Genomic DNA, 16,649 nt, shown 5'->3' on the forward strand with positions numbered 1-16,649 from the left:
TTCTTCATCCTCCCCTATTCCCTAATGCTCCTTCCTCCCTCGGTTATAGAACTCTCCTATCCTCCCTTCCTTCATCCTCCCCTACGCCTTCCCTTCCTTCATCTCACCCACCCTCTCTCCCTATCACCTATACCCAGAGCTTCCTTCCTACCTTTCCTTCACCCTCTGCCTCCACCCCCTAACCCCTTCTCCCCATCTTTCTCTCCCTCACACGTCACGGGCCGGGCTCTATCAACCATCACTATTATTGTTATTGTTGAAAAAGCCGGTAGTTTAGGAAGGCGGCTGTTGGTATTGGCAGTCACGCAGTTTATGCCCCGACAGTGTTAATGGTTATGGCCGGAGCCCGAAAAATGGGGGTCAGCTTGTTCGGTCTGTTCGGGGCTTAGGTCGTGGCCGGCGTGTGTGTGCTGAAGGCTTTTGGGGAACCTCGTATACCTAAGAACTCGGGCTCAAAATGGGAAAGGAATGAGAGAGGGAATGAGAGAGAGAGTACGAGATGGTGGTGGTGGTGTGTAGTTCAGTGTGAGGTAAATGTGGATGGTGTGTGGAATGCGTGTGGAGGCTGCTGTTGAGTGGAGGGTGGAGGGATGGGTGATAGTGAAAGTGCATGTAGGGGCTTATGTGGTGGGTGGAAGAGGGGAGGGGAAGAGTGGTGGCAAACCGTGGGGGGAAGTGTGAAGTGGAGGGAAGGAGTAGTGGAAGTGGATGACTGGATGGAAATTGATGAAAAGAATGTACAAAAAGAAGAAGAAGAGAAAGAGAGAGAGAGAGTGGTGGCAAAACTGTGGGGGGAGTGTGAAGTGGAGGGAAGGAGTAGTGGAAGTGGATGATTGGATGGAAATTGATGAAAAGAATGTATAAAAAGAAGAAGAAGAAGAGAGAGAGAGAGAGAGAGAGAGAGAGAGATGTTTGGATAGGGGATGTAGAGAGCTTAAGATGACGAAGGGTGGCTGAGGGAGATAAGAATAAAGGAGAAGGGTGTTAGGGGGGGTGATTATGGAGGAGGAGGAGGAGGAGGAGGAGGAGGAGGAGGAGGAGGAGAAGGAGGAGGAAGATAAACAAGAGAAAAACAGTAAACGAGACATTCCAACGGTGTATGTTTGTTTGTTTGTACGTCTGCTTGTTAGTCTCGAAAGTTTGTTGGACGGAGAAGCTCAACAACAACAAAAATACGTTATGGAAGGTAATGTCGGTAATTGGGTCACGTGAGGCCTCTGTGTCGGCATTACCTGTTTCATGATGTGATTATTTTCATTTTAGCTTTCAACTTCGAACATATTTTTTTCGTATTTGTGTAGGATAGTTTTTTTTTTGTTTGTTTTGTTTGGTGTTAATTTCGCTCTCTGATCTTCACTTGTTTGTTTATTCCTGTTTTCTAGGGTCTTTTTTTTTTTGGTGTTGATATTTTTATTTATTTATTTTTTTTCCTTTTGTTTCTTTTTGTCTCCTCTTTTTTCCCTTTTGTCTCCTTATGGTTGTTTCTTTTTTGTTTCCTTTTTTGTGTGTTTCCTTCCGTTTCCTTGCGTTTTTTTATGTGTGTTTGTATATATTAATTTTCTTATATATCCTTTTGTTTCCTTTTTTGTTACTTCATGTTGCTTTTATTCATTTACTTCTGCTTCCTCTTGTTTTCTTGTTTTTTTTTTGTTTATGCATTTAATTATTTGCTTCTCTTCCAACATCCATCCATCCCTGCGCGTCTTAGTTCGGTGTCGGGCCTATACGGGGCCGGGGGGACTAATCTGTTTTTCTTGGATGAGGGAAGGCGACGCAGATGTGCTCAAAAATTTAGGTCAATGACGTGATGAGAGGCGGTGTGGGGGGTGCTGGGGTGGGGGATGAGGAGGAGGGGGAAGAGAAGGGGGGTTCGTAGCCATGCTGATGAGGTGCTGGGGTGGGAGGGGTGGAAAGGGCTTGCACGTGGGGGTGACGAGGAGGGGGAGGCGTAAGAAGGGGCAAGAGAATGTCTAAGTAAGGCTGATGAGGCGGAGAGGGCCGGGGTGAGGGGCTGAATGGGTTGGGGCTGCAAGCAGGATTCTTTGGTAGCGTTGACAATATGGTGGGAAGGGTTTTGAGCTGCGGGAAGGATTGAGGCGTGAGGGGAACGGAATGACGGGGATTTCGAAGTGAGATCCGCTTCACACAGATGTTGCGCCGACTAAACGAAACTTTCCAACTTTTCCCGCTTCACACGCTCAGATTTTTGCTCGTGGAGGCGGTAACAGAATGATCAACGTGAGGGCGTGGTGAGCCCGAGTACCTAGGTTCGAGTTCCACCGGAGAACGCTGACAATTTTCAACCATCGCCGAAAAGTGGAAGATTACCCGCATGCTGCCCAGATTATCTATCTTAGCAACTTCAAGTGAAGCGCCAGGGGGCAGCATAGGCCAAGCAAGCGTCATACATCATGGAAGCCACTAGATATTAAATTCACCTGCCCTGCTAACGGGGTGGGGTTGTCCAAGAGACCCCTCAAGACCATTACCAGCACCTAAAAAAATCACATGCATCAAATTGAGTGTGAGTAGCGGGCCTAAAAGTGAAAACCTTAGTCTTAAAGGGAAGGAATAGCACGTACGGGAGGGTGGGGGCGAAGAAGCGGTTAGGAGATGAGACCCAAGACCTGTGAAAACGTGATTGTAAAGAATGGTAACGCGGCGCGAACTTGACGTGAGAATGGAAAAATATGAGCTTATACCTAACTGAACGTCTCTCTCTTCACCTCTCCCTTTCTCTTTCCCTCCCTATCTGTTCAGCCAGTCCACCTCTCATGGCCTCCTTCCATTCTTTACGCCAGCTTACTCCTTTCTTTATCCCCACCCGTACTAGAAGTAAGGTTTTGCAATTGGTGAAAGGTGTTTAGGGATGGACGGACAGGTCTACGAGATTCGATGGACAGCGGATGTTGTTATAGCATGAGGAAGAGGAATCATATTAGCATTTCCATTGAGCGAAATGAAATGAAGTCTCTGTGCTGTACTATAAGATGAAGAAGAGAAGATTATAATGAAGAATGAACGTAGATGAAGAAGATGAAGGGAGAAGTGAAGAGAAGGAGAATGTTGAAGGGTAATATTAAAGAAGTGAAGATAGAAGATTTTTTTTTTTTTTACAGCAAATAAGACAGTTCAAAGGCATTAAAAAAAAAGAAAACAATAATGAAAAAAAAGACCGCTACTCACTGCTCCTAAAGATGACGATGAAGATGAATGAGTATGATGAAGAATATGAAGAGAAAAGAAGAACAGAGAAGTATATATATCATAGAGCAATATTAATGAAGCTTCTATACAGCTCTGCGCACCTGGGGAAAGAACCGACCAAGCTTCCTTCACCTACGCGATAAATTTATGAAGTCGTTAGAGGTGCCGAACGAATCGCGGATAGGGCGATGGAGGGGCGTTCTCGCGAGGCCATAAACTAGACCGAGAATAATAATAATAATAATTCGAGTCACTCCTTATCGCCCTGAAATATTTACTCAAACAATCTTCTGCGAGTCGTTCATTTTCACGTTCGGGATGAAAGGTTATTTTTGCTGGCGTGAGAAATTCCAAACACTACGAGAAAGGAAGCAGAATAAAAGAAGGAAAAGAAGATGTAGAGGAAAAAGGAAGATGGAGAAGAAGACGAAGAAGAAGAAGAAGAAGAAGACGAAGAAAAGAAGGAAGACATATAAGAGAACGAAGGAAGAATTTAATAACACGAAGAGGAAAAGTAGGAAGCGTAAAAGGAAGAAGAGAAAGAAGAATTGGAAAAAAAGACAGGAATGAGGAAAATGAAGAAGAAACATAAAAAATAAAGATGGAAAAAGAAGAAAAAGGAGAGACAGAAAAAGAAGAATATAAGGTCAAACAAAAATGAATAAAAAATAGGAAAAAGAAAATAAAGAGTGAAAATGCAAAGAGGGCAATAAATCATAAACATCGAACCGGAAAAAAAATCACAGAAAGCATTTGAGTCTTTAACGAATGAAATAATAAGCAAAAGAACCAAAGCAAGACAATGATGAGGTTCTCCCAGTAAAAGCTTCTACAGATAGGAGGAAAAAAAACGAAGAAAGGAAGGAAAAATGCGTAGAGAAATTTGAATACGCCGTGATCATTCGAGTGTGGAGGGTCAAAAGAAAACCAGCAGGGGAAGAATACGACGTGGAATATCTTTAGTGAATAGAGTGAATGAATCGGGCAAGCAATGGCCGAGAGGAACCTGAAATAATGAAGAAGCGCAGGTGAAAGGGAGAGAGAGAGAGAGACAGAGAGAGGGATGTACGTCATTGAAGAAAGAGGACAGACTATTAGAGAAAGAGCTGAATGGGATGGAAATGAGAGAGAGAGAGAGAGAGAGAGAGAGAGAGAGAGAGAGAGAGAGAGAGAGAGAGAGAGAGAGAGAGAGAGAGAGAGAGAGAGAGAGAGAGAGAGAGAGAGAGAGAGAGAGAGAGAGAGCGTAACGAAATAGAGAATAATGGAGTTAAAGAAATTAACTAAGAAAGAAAGAAAGAAAGAAAGAAAGAAAGAAAGAAAGAGAGAGAGAGAGAGAGAGAGAGAGAGAGAGAGAGAGAGAGAGAGAGAGAGAGAGAGAGAGAGAGAGAGAGAGAGAGAGAGAGAGAGAGAGAGAGAGAGAGAGAGAGAGAGAGAGAGAGAGAGAGAGAGAGAGAGAGAGAGAGAGAGAGAGAGAGAGAGAGAGGCGGCAGGTTAGATATAAAATCATCTTTTTCCACTCTTGTCAAGTTCTCGTCGCTTTCCCTCTTCTTTCCAACAGTATTTTCGCTGTTTTGGGTCTGATACTTTTAACCTTTCCTCATTTCTCCTTTCCCTCCCTTCACTCTTCTTCACATCACGGTTTTTCCTTCCCTTCCTCCCTTCTCTTATACACCTTTCTTCCCTTTCCTTCCTTAAGTCAAATTCTGTCTCGTTCAACGTCCAATTTTTCAGTCTTGGGAGGGGAAGAGGAGGAGAGGGAGGGAGAGGGGGAAAGAGAAGGATAGGGAGAGGCAGAGGGGAAGGGGGGAAGAGAAGAATAGAGGTGTGGAGAGAGGAAGGGTTGGAGGAATGAGGGAGAGAGAAAAAAATGGTTCATCGGGGAAAAGGGACAAAGCAGAAAGGAGGAAAATGTGTAGGGAGAGAAAGGAGGAGAATAGGAACGAGAGAGATGATAAAAGTGCTGAAGAGAGAAATGAGATGAGGAGAAAAAAAGAGAGATAAGAGAAGGAAGAAAAGTTGGAGAAGTTATGGGTAATTACACACACACACACACACACACACACACACACACATGTCAAAATTCAACACATGATCCGACCTCCTTTTTTTCTTATTTTCTTTTTTTCTTCCTATTGTCACTGTCACACCCAATCGTCAGTGCCACATCCCATCTCTGTCACATCACCTTCTATGCCAGTCACGCCACATCCACTCAGCGCCACACTCTATAACTCACACCTCATCAATGCCAGACACACCTCGTAACTGCTTCCACACCCTTTAACTGCACCCCCTTCAATGCCAGCCACACCCCTTCACTGCCAGTTACACCCCGTCACTGACCCCCCCCCCCCCCATCAACTTGACACTTCAGGCAATCCCTACTTGGAGGGTTTTGCGTCTCTTTCACGATCAATACGTGTGACGAGCCGTGTGTGTGTGTGTGTGTGTGTGTGTGTGTGTGTGTGTGTGTGTGTGTGTGTGTGTGTGTGTGTGTTGTAACCTTGCAGATAATTGAGGGGGGTTTAAGTTAAGGTAACCTGGACAAAAATAGGAAAAGTGCTTATCGCTTTAATTTTTTTGCCCTTGATAGCGAAGGAGGTTGTGCTTATTTTTAGTAGAGGACGTTTTTACTCGCCTTCAGTTGGGAAAATATGATGTGTCGTTATTCATGTAAAAGATTTAAAAATATACACGTATGAAACGGATAACCGAGAGAGCACATAGATATACCTTGTGTGTGATAGAGTACGTGTGTTTATATATGGGTTTCAAGGTTAAATAGATAGGGGAAGAATACGATAAAAGATTGACAAAGCAACAAAATAATGAAGTTGTGTCTTTAAAAGCTACGACAACATGCACGGGAGAGGGAAGCGTAGCAATGAAAATATCCTCACCCTCATAAAATAATCGCCTAAGTAATTTTTCAGCGATTTCCAGGTTTTTGTGTACATCAATTTTTCAACATGTGACGTTTATTTCTGTACAGCCGCCTTGGTCATTCAGGGTTTGAGCGTTCCAGAATCGGCCTTTTCATTTCTGCCTAAATCTTAAGCCAAATGAGATAATGGCAGTTCCTTTCTGATTTCGTGTAAAATAGAAAATAATGGCTTAGGCGGTTTGTTTACGAAGGTGACGATATACTGAACATTAAATCCAAAATATCGAACCGGAAAACAAAATCACGGAAAACATTTGGGTCCATAACAATAACAAAAAACAACAACAGAGGCCCAGAGCAAGAGAATAATGAAGTTGCCGCAGTAAAAGCTTCCACAATATACACTTTAAAGCACACAGGGGCAACATAAACAAGAATGAGAACACTCGCTGGACCATCTAAAGAAAAATAGAGAAAAAGGAGGATGGCGATGGGGGGTGGGGGGGGGGAGGTTAGGGAGCAGGGGAACCAGAGGAGACCAAGGAAGAAAATATAAAACACTGGTAAGGCGGAAAAATGTGGTGGGTTACACAGATTAAAATGGAGAGCCGTAAAGATGAAGTGTGCGGACCGCGGCGGCCTGGCGGGAAGTAATGGCGTGGCCGCAAAACAAAGCTGATTAGGGCAATAAGTGTGAGGGAGGCGAGGGGCGAGGCGACGGGCGACTCCTGGCGACGGCGGGAGGCTGGAGGGGAGGGGGAATGGAGGGCAGGTTTGGAGGGAACGGGAAGGCGAGGAAGGGATGGAGGGCAGGTTTGGAGGGAACGGGAAGGCGAGGAAGGGATGGAGGGCAGGTTTGGAGGGAACGGGAAGGCGAGGAAGGGATAGAGGGCAGGTTTGGAGGGAACGGGAAGGCGAGGGAGGGATGGAGGGCAGGTTTGGAGGGAACGGGAAGGCGAGGGAGGGATGGAAGGCAGGAGGAAAGAAGGTTACGAAGGAGGGATGAAGGGTAGGAAGGCGAGGGAGGGATGGAGAGCAGGAGAAAAGAAAGTTACGAAGGAGGGATGGAGGGAAGGAAGGCGAGGGAGGAATGGAGAGCAGGAGGGATTGAAGTGTTTAGGGAAGGAAATATACAAGTCCATAGTTAGCGGGAGGGTGGAGGGAGGGGGGGAAGGAGGAAAGGGGAAGGCGAGGGAGGGAAGGAGGAAAGGAAATAAGGCTGCAAAGGAGGGATGGAGGGGTTGAGGAAAGAAAGTATTAGAAGTCCATAGTTAAAGCTAGTAATATAAAGGGGAGTGGATGTTAGTGTGTGTGTGTGTGTGTGTGTGTGTGTGTGTGTGTGTGTGTGTGTGTGTTCCTGTAAGAGGCTTTATATATTAGCGTAGAAACAATGTTGTCATCATAATATATGTAACGCATGTTTGTAATAAGAATTTGCCAGGAAAAAACATCTTAATTTGTTACGAGCTTAATAACTTTTGTGTGTGTGTGTGTTTGTGTGTGTGTGTGTGTGTGTGTGCGTGCGTGTGTGTGTGTTAATGTGAATATAAAGCGGGAATCTCATCATTATCATTTTAACAAGACTTCCTCAATCCGTGAAATTTATTGTAATAGGAAATGGAGGAGGAAGGAAGATTGGACAATAAGGAAGCAATGTCGGGGAGGAGGAGAAAGAAAGGAAGAAAGAAAGCGATGGGAAAAATGAGGACGCGGAAGACCAGGGAGAGAAAAAAGGCAACAAATATGAAGATGAATACTCATGAGAAGAGGAAGTAAAGAGGGAAGAGAACCGAAAGGGGAAGCGACCAACCCTCATCTCACTCACTCCACACTTGTAAAAAAAAAAAAAAGGCTGCCGGAAAGAAATTGACGAGAAATACGGAGCTAAAGGAAGAGTAATAGAGGAAGAAAGCGAATGTGAAGACGAATATTTATGAGACGACACATATGAGAAGATGGAGGTATTTATGGAAGGAGGAAAAGAGGGGAGGAAAAATTAGGGACCTCGCATCCCATAAGCGAAAAAAAAAATGAAGGTTGCTGATGTGGCAGAGTTTTGGCGTACAGGATAAGTAGTAGTAGTAGTAGTAGTAGTAGCTGTAGTAGTAGTAGTAGTAGCAGTAGTAGTAGTAAGGGTTGCTGTTGTCGTTTTTGTTGATGCTGATGTTAATTTGTTTTTCGTTATTGTTTTTTATTGTTTTGTTGTAGTTATTTTTGTTCTTAGAGGAGGAGGAAAGAGGAGTTGGTCTGTTGTTGTTGTTATTGTTGTTGTTGTTGTAATGAGGGCTAAACACAGGTGACGGGCGGGCGGTGATGTGGTTACCTGTCAAGACTTATATTAATGGCGGGAGTGTTGGCAAGGGAAGGACCGAGAAAGAGGCTCTTGTGCCCTCCTTCCCCTCCTCCCCCCCACACACACATAACGTTAACCTCCTTCTCCCCTCCCTCACACACACACATTACGTTACCTCGCCCCTCCCCCCTTCCTTCCTTCTGCGCCAATGAAGACAAGAGGAGGCAACGGAGGTGACGATTAAGTAAAGAAGGATAGAAGAAAAAACACACTTGAAGAAGAGGAGGAAAATCTTGAGAGGAAAATATTGGAACGGCAAAAGCTCACGAGTATTGGCCAACAAATTCTTCGCGCTTTATCTCGGCAGTGAAATTCCTCGGGTCGGTATCGGGCGGTGCGGGATGCCGGCCGCCGAGCGCTCATCGACCCGCCCCATCAAGAGGTTTATGCTTCTCGCCTCAAGACGCTGACTGTTGGCGGCGACTTGTTCCCTTTGCCTCTGCCTCTCCCTCTGCCTCTCCCTCTGCCTCTGCCTCTATCTCTGCCTTGGCCTCTCCCTCTGCCGCTGCCTCTACCTCGGCCACTGCCTCAGCCTCTCCCTCTGCGTCTGTCCCTGCAATGCCTCGATGAAAGTTATTTTTACCCTGTAGTGTTTTATTCTTCTTTCTGTTCTTCCTTACTTCATCTGCCTGCAATGCCTCCACGAGCGTTTTTTTTTCTTTCTCTCTATTGGGTTTTGTTGCGCTTTCTGTCTTTAATTAATACAGAGTGGAGTCGTCAGCGTATGAGTGGATAGGACAGTTTGTTATGGAAAGAAGATCATTGATGAAGTCTACCACAGCGGAAAGGAAACTGGAGATAAAGGAACAGAGAGAGGGAGAGAAACCGCAAGAGGGCAGTTTAGAAAGCAAAGACTTGTGCCAGACTCTATTTTTTCTGTTTTTAATTACTTTCATTATTTCTTTCTTCTTCACTCCCTCTTCTGGCTGTAGTGTATTTCAGTCCTCTGCTTCTGCGTCTGTCTCTGTCTGCAATGCCCCCACGATGAGCGTTACTTCTTTTCGTTAGAGGGTTTTATCGTCATTTCTGTCTTTATTTCCTTCCTTTTTCGTTTTTTACTCCCTCTTCTGGCTTTAGTGTATTTCAGTCCTCTGCTTCTGCGTCTGTCTGTCTGCAATGCCCCCACGATGAGCGTTACTTCTTTTCGTTAGAGGGTTTTATCGTCATATCTGTCTTTATATCCTTCCTTTTTCGTTTTTTACTCCCTCTTCTGGCTTTAGTGTATTTCAGTCCTCTGCTTCTGCGTCTGTCTGTCTGCAATGCCTTCACGATGAGCGGTTTTGTATTTTACTCTATAAGGTTGTATCGCTCTTCTGACCTCAATTCGTTCCACTTTTTTTTCATTCCCTTTTCTGGTTTTAGTGTAGATTTATTATCTGTCTCTGCGTCTGTCTCTGTCTGCAATTCCCCTACGATGAGCGATTTATTTTTCGCCTGTTTGATTTTACTGTTCTTTCTCTCTTTAACTCCTTCCATTCTTTGTCTTTCTTCTTTACTCCCTTTCTGATTTTAGTGTATATCTGTTCTCTGCTTCTGCGTCTGTCTGTCTGCAATGCCTTGACAGTGAGCCGTTTTTTTCTCTGTTGGTTATTAGTGTTATTTCTGTTCTTCTACTTCATTTTCTCCTTCACTTCTTTTTCAGGATTTAGTGTATTTCAGTCCTTTGTTTGCCTCTGTGTCTGACTCACTCATTCTTTCACCTCACTCCCCTTTCTTCCTTCTTCTCCTCTTTCTCACTCCGTTTCCTTCCTTTCTTCCTGCCTTCTCAATATCTTCGCTGGACAACCATTTATCTTTTTTTCCTTCTCGTGTCCTACGTGTTGTGCACCTGTGACCTGAATAACTAAATACCTGAATGAAATCACTACTGGAAATACAAACCACATTCTCATTCTTTGCTTGCCTCTTCCCATCCTTCTTCCATGCAGTCGGCGCGCTTCTCTTAATGAAAACATACTGAATTTTCAAAGCTCTTCTCCCGGGGCAAGTTTCCCGAGGTTGGAATTAATTTGTGGCTCCTCTTTGTGAGATTTTTTTTTCGGGGATATTTTCGTCTCTCATCATGCTCAGGATGAAGTGAGCTGCGCGATCTGACTGTGCATGGCGTAAGAAAGGGGAGAGGGGGAAGGGGAGGAGGCGATGAGGGAGTGAGGGGAGAAGAAGGGGAGGATGGAAGAAGGAGGAAAGATACGGTGGCGAAACTGCTCCAGAGAAAGAGAAACTGATAGATAGTTGGATAGATAGGTAGATGGATAGAGAGATAGATAGTTAGTTAGATGGGGAGAGAGAGAGAGAGAGAGAGAGAGAGAGAGAGAGAGAGAGAGAGAGAGAGAGAGAGAGAGAGAGAGAGAGAGAAACAAGAAAAGTCGATGTTTAAAAGGAGAGAAGACAGCGGAAGGGGTGTGGACTGTGGAGTAAAAAGCGCAACCCTTCCACCTGCCCACCTAACACGGGTCACCAACGCCAATTAGCGCACCTTCCCTTCCTCCCGCATTCCCTTGGTGGAGGTGAGCGCCCCCGACCGTGTGTTTGTGTTGCCTCTTCTTCACGTCTCCGATCTCTTCCTCCTCCCCGCCCTGCATGCTGTGTGCCCTCTCGCTCCCCTCTTTCTCATTAATTTCTTCCACTCACACCCTCGCGAATCTGTTCTTCCCCTTGCTTTTTCTTTATCTTTCAGGACCTGCTTCCCCGATCCGTCACGCCGCACTCAGCACACGAAGAAAATAATTTGTTAACGAGGTTGTCCTTGTTAACTATGTCGTGATTATGTGGCCTTGACGCGAACACTAAAAATTGAGTCTTCATCGACTAGTATAGATTAGGCTTCAGGCAAGGCTTTCACAGACACATTGTAACGTTTGGGAATGGTTGAATTAGTTATAAATTCCGGTCACTGGAAAGAAATATCAGCTCCTAGAGAAGGAACGGCACTGGTACGTCCTACCTACACATCTAAAATACTAAAGCATTAAATGTCAGGAAAACTTATTTTACGGTAACGCTTCCAATATCGCAGCAAGAAATTGAGTGACAGGAGTAAGATATTAAATTTTATTGGAAGAGATCCGTCAAGTGTTAAGGCGTCTTATTAATATTCCTAAAATTTTGATGAACGCCTCCTAAAGTGTTTGTGCAGCTTTGACTTCCCCGCCGTGGATAAAAAGTAAGTTTCCAGTCCAGAGGCTGCTCAAGAAGCATTACAGGAATGAAATGGAATAGTTTTTGAAATAAATTTGCGTGACTTGAATCAGTTCATAAGTCTCTGCGTCTGTGTGATCGCAACCCGCCTTTGTGAGCGACGCTTGGCCTTCGTAAACACAACTAAATCTCTTATGTAGCACTGCATCTGGGTGTCCAAGTACCGAGATTTATTCTGAATATATTTTCGCTGCAAAGGCAAAGCTGACACAGTCGATGCATGTGCTCAGTTAAATCACTAGAACGGTCGCACGTCACTGTAAGCCTGAATTCACTCACCTTTGCCTCATATTTATAAACAGACGGCGAGAATAAATTGGGGCTGCCAGGTTTGCAGCAGAACTCTTTTGCGAGAACTAAATAATGTGAACAATGCTTTCCTATTTGTTACATTCTATGCAAAATATCTGAATTATTTGGATGAAATATAGTACTCGCAGCCCTTTTCGAGAAGCAGATAAGAGATATTTCATTTCCGTCTGCTTCACGCCGAGGGACCGAATGCCAAAGTGCTGCCATCCACTTACAGGGATTGGAAAAGACTCCCATTGAAGGCGAGATAAAGCGTCAAGTCTCAGTACGTATTGCTTGGCCGGAGACTTTTATCCTCTAAGTCGAGGGTCCCGGCCGTGTATCCCTGGCTAATGGCGTGAGGCGGCGCGCGGGGAACACGGCTTGAGGGAGACTAACGCGCCAGACCCCGGGCTGAAGCTTATCACCGACAGTCCATTGAGAGGGGCACGGGAAAACAGTTGTGAATAGAGTGTGTGTGTGTGTGTGTGTGTGTGTGTGTGTGTGTGTGTGTGTGTGTGTGTGTGTTTGTATGTTTGTTTGTTTGTATGTTAGTGTGTTCGTCTTACAAGTCACCGCCCTGAAGAGAGTCCAGCTGACTTTTGAACGAATCACGTGCTTTTAACCCCCTCCCTCCACACACACACACACACACACACACACACACACACACACACACACACACACTTGCAGACAACAGGTACCTTATGTTTTCGTCCAGTATGGTATTTTTTTTTCTTTGTTATGTTAAACCAGATCAAGGATTTTTGGGGTTGCAAGTCTTTTCTGCAGCCTCAAAGAAATAAAGTAAGCATCGTGAAGGATTAGCTAGTGTGGCAGGAATGGATGATTTTTTATATGTTCGCGGAAAGCAAGTAATTTTACGACTGCAAACCTTACGAGGTGATTGTCCACATAACGTTTAGATGATATATTTAACGGTAATGTAATACTTCGTTGATGTACGAGGTGCCGCACTTTCATCTATGACACTGAGAAAAGAAGAAATTAACCGCTGCAACAGGATCTGACAGCCCCATTTTCCTTCCATCCTTGGTGTCGGAAATTTACCGGAAATGCGGGCGCCTCTCAATAAAAATTTAGGCATGGCGGTCAGCTTTAAATAATAAATGAAAATGTTATTGTTTGTGCGTGAGAGAGAATACGCGATGTGTGGCGGCGAACATTCTATTGGCTTTAACTTGTCACCTCGCACTGTTGTTCCGGAGACCCGCTGTTACTGAGATTATCTCCAGGATACGAGAGAGAGAGAGAGAGAGAGAGAGAGAGAGAGAGAGAGAGAGAGAGAGAGAGAGAGAGAGAGAGAGAGAGAGAGAGAGAGAGAGAGAGAGAGAGAGAGAGAGAGAGAGAGAGAGAGAGAGAGAGAGAGAGAGAGAGAGAATCTATAAAGGTTTTCTAAAGGCAAGGCATAAAGAAGAGATTTGTGCCGCGGCGCCTCGGAGCTGCTTTCAGGCTCAGCCCTGATGCGTGTATAAAGCTTAAAATCTTGAGCTTATAAAGCTTAAAACCCTGAAGAAGCAGCGCTGGAGAGCTTTTTTGCAAGCACAACATTGTGTCTGTACTTGTCCGCGACTCACGAGTGCTTGACTATAAATAGTTACGAGAAGAGTAAAACCATTAGTTTATATGGTGAAGGGTGTCAGCACTGCGGGGCTCGATGAATCCTGTCCCCCCTTACATCTCTGCCGCTGGGCACGCCACTATGACAAAGGTAGAGAGGGTGTTGTAACAAGGCGGAGAAGACAAACAGGAGACGAGATCTTGGTGAAATACAGCAGCTGGGGACCCTCGAGGGACGGTAGCAGGGAGCTCAGCTGTGTCCTGTCCACGGCACCCCGGCGAAGGGTCACCACGGGTTTGTTGGGTGAAAATAAATACTTCTTGCAGCTGCTTTTGTTGCGGTACAGTAAGCAAGTTAAGGAAAAATAATAAAAATGGTCTAGGCTCATTCCCTTGCATTGTGAGGAGGTTAGATAACAGAAGCGTCTGTCTGTGACAACACACTGAACTGGGGCGACACTTCTGAGTAGAACAGTGAAAGCGCGAGAAAAAAAAGACATTTTTGTTCTCGTCTGCAGGTATTCAGTGCAGCAGAACAGCAAGCAAGCCTTGGCTTTCCAAGAGCCAGACCGATACTGCTGGCTGGAAATATCTTGGAAGTCGATATGCTGTGGGAAAACAAGACTCTGTTTTCACGGAGACACGTTTATGTGATCCTCTCAGACAGTCGCGGTATTTGGAATTTCATAAGGACAGAGGCGCGGAAATGATCATGCCAAAACCCTCCAGCCAGGCCAAGGCTTGCTGCAGGGGACGAAGGCAACACGGCTCTCGCTGGTACAGTGTTGCCATCCCTGAGCACAGATCCTGTTCGGAGAGAGGCCTGTGAGCCACCCGAAGGAACTGTGAGACGTAGTACACCTGTTTTACGTGGGTATAAAAGTGTTCTGTGTGCAGGGTGGGGTGGGTGGGGAGAGACGGCGAGCTGTGTGTGTGGAGAGTAAGCCTCGCGCCGTGGTGCAGGAAGGTGCTAAGCTACAACCCTCCGTGCAGCCTTTCAGCACTCAGAACTGTGTCCAAACTGTGAGAAGACGAGAAAGGCGCATACCGGAGAGATAACAAATAAGAACGTAAGATTGCCCTTCAATAGGAAAAGTTTTGAGCTTGATGACTGAGCGGCGCGGCTCAAGGTCGGCGAGGAAAACAAACTCCCGCCCGCACCGGGGAACAACAGCCGAGAGGGAAAGACCTGCAGGCTTGAAAGTGGCGAGTGTGGCGGGGCGGCAGATGGGGCGCGGGAGGTGACGGAAAACGGCACTGAACAGAAAAAAAATAGCACTGAGAAAAAAGAAACTGGCACTGAGTAAGAAAAAATGGCACTGAACGGAAAAAAAATAGCACTGAACAGGAAAAAATGACACTGAACAGGAAAAAATGGCACTGAACAGGAAAAAATGGCACTGAACAGGAAAAATGGCACTTAACAGGAAAAATGGCACTGAACAGGAATTAAAGGGAATCGAACAGGAAAGATTAACATTCGTAGCAACCAACAGGAGAGTAAAGTGACCAGACCCAGGAGGTGGACTGGAGGTGAAGGGCTGGATTAGGGGGTGGGTGGGGGGGGGGGCGACTTGAAGCATTCCCCCTCCCCCGCTGCCTGTGTGTGTGTGTGTGTGTGTGTGTGTGTGTGTCTTGGCTTGGCCGCGCCTCTGGACTCAACACCTGCGGACCAGCGCCACTTAAGGGTGATAGCAGCGACACACACACACACACACACACACACACACACACACACGTTAAGCTTTATAGCCATGCTCTCTCTCCATCTGTCTCTTCTCATTCCCTTCATTTTCTGCATGTTTTTCGCCCTCGCCACCATGTTTACGCCTTCCCGAGCACACCAGACGCAATCCTCATGGCCTGCCGCATCACCTCACTCGCCATGCACCGATTTACCCATGTCCTTTCTGCCTGTATGTCTGCCCAGCGCGAGCTTTGAGTCAGATCAGCGCAACGACATACCATTCATAGGGCTCTCTCGCACCGCCTCACTGCTGCCACGTTCCTTTCTCTCTCAGGCCTTTTGAGCAACACCAGGCGTCGAGGATCAGGTTTTGGTGGTGAAGGAGTCGATCATCATAGAGATCAAGCAGTATATCGTCACCATAATGAACAATCTCCCTATGTATTTTTTTCTACTTCTCGGGAAATCGCAAAAAAAGTCTTATTTTCTAAGTCTATTATATATGCAAAAATGTTTAGGGCAATTTTTAGACACTCAAACACGAGAAGGACAGAGGAAACTATACCAAAATGTGCGCCACTTGATGGAGAATGGGTTCAGTAAAAATGTCTGGAAATCGCTGAAAAATAACGTAGTCGGTTTTTTTTTATGTAGATGACTATATTAACAAGGAATTCGTATACATGCCATTCCGGTTAAAGGTGTGATATGGTAACTGTTTCTGAGTGAAAAATATTTGTCAGACATTTCTTTCCCTTTACCTTCTCTGCCTTGCTCGTTATCTCTAACTTGTCCTTGTTCTGCACTCATCTCAGTCTCTCCCTTAACATTTGCCACTTTTTCCTCGGTATGGACTGGACAACAAAGAGCAAATGAACGCTAAACTAGAATGAGAATACTGAAACAAAATATAGTGTGAGGATAAAACTAGAACGAGGTGCTCTTTATCTCTAACTTGTCCTTGTTCTGCACTCATCTCTGTCTCTCCCTTAACATTTGCCACTTTTTCCTCGGTATGGACTGGACAACAAAGAGCAAATGAACGCTAAACTAGAATGAGAATACTGAAACAAAATATAGTGTGAGAATAAAACTAGAACGAGGTGCTCTTTATCTCTAACTTGTCCTTTTTCTGCACTCATCTCTGTCTCTCCCTTAACATTTGCCACTTTTTCCTCGGTATGGACTGGACAACAAAGAGTAAATGAACGCTAAACTAGAATGAGAATACTGAAACAAAATATAGTGTGAGGATAAAACTAGAACGAGGTGCTCTTTATCTCTAACTTGTCCTTGTTCTACTCTCATCTCTCTCCCTTAACATTTGCCACTTTCTCCTTGGTTTGGACTGGACAACAAAGAGCAAATGAACGCTAAGCTAGAATGAGAATACTGAAACAAAATATAGTGTGAGGATAAAACTAGAACGAGGTGCTCTTTATCTTTAA

Source organism: Eriocheir sinensis, chromosome 8, assembly GCF_024679095.1.
Source record: "Eriocheir sinensis breed Jianghai 21 chromosome 8, ASM2467909v1, whole genome shotgun sequence".
Lineage (NCBI taxonomy): Eukaryota > Metazoa > Arthropoda > Malacostraca > Decapoda > Varunidae > Eriocheir > Eriocheir sinensis.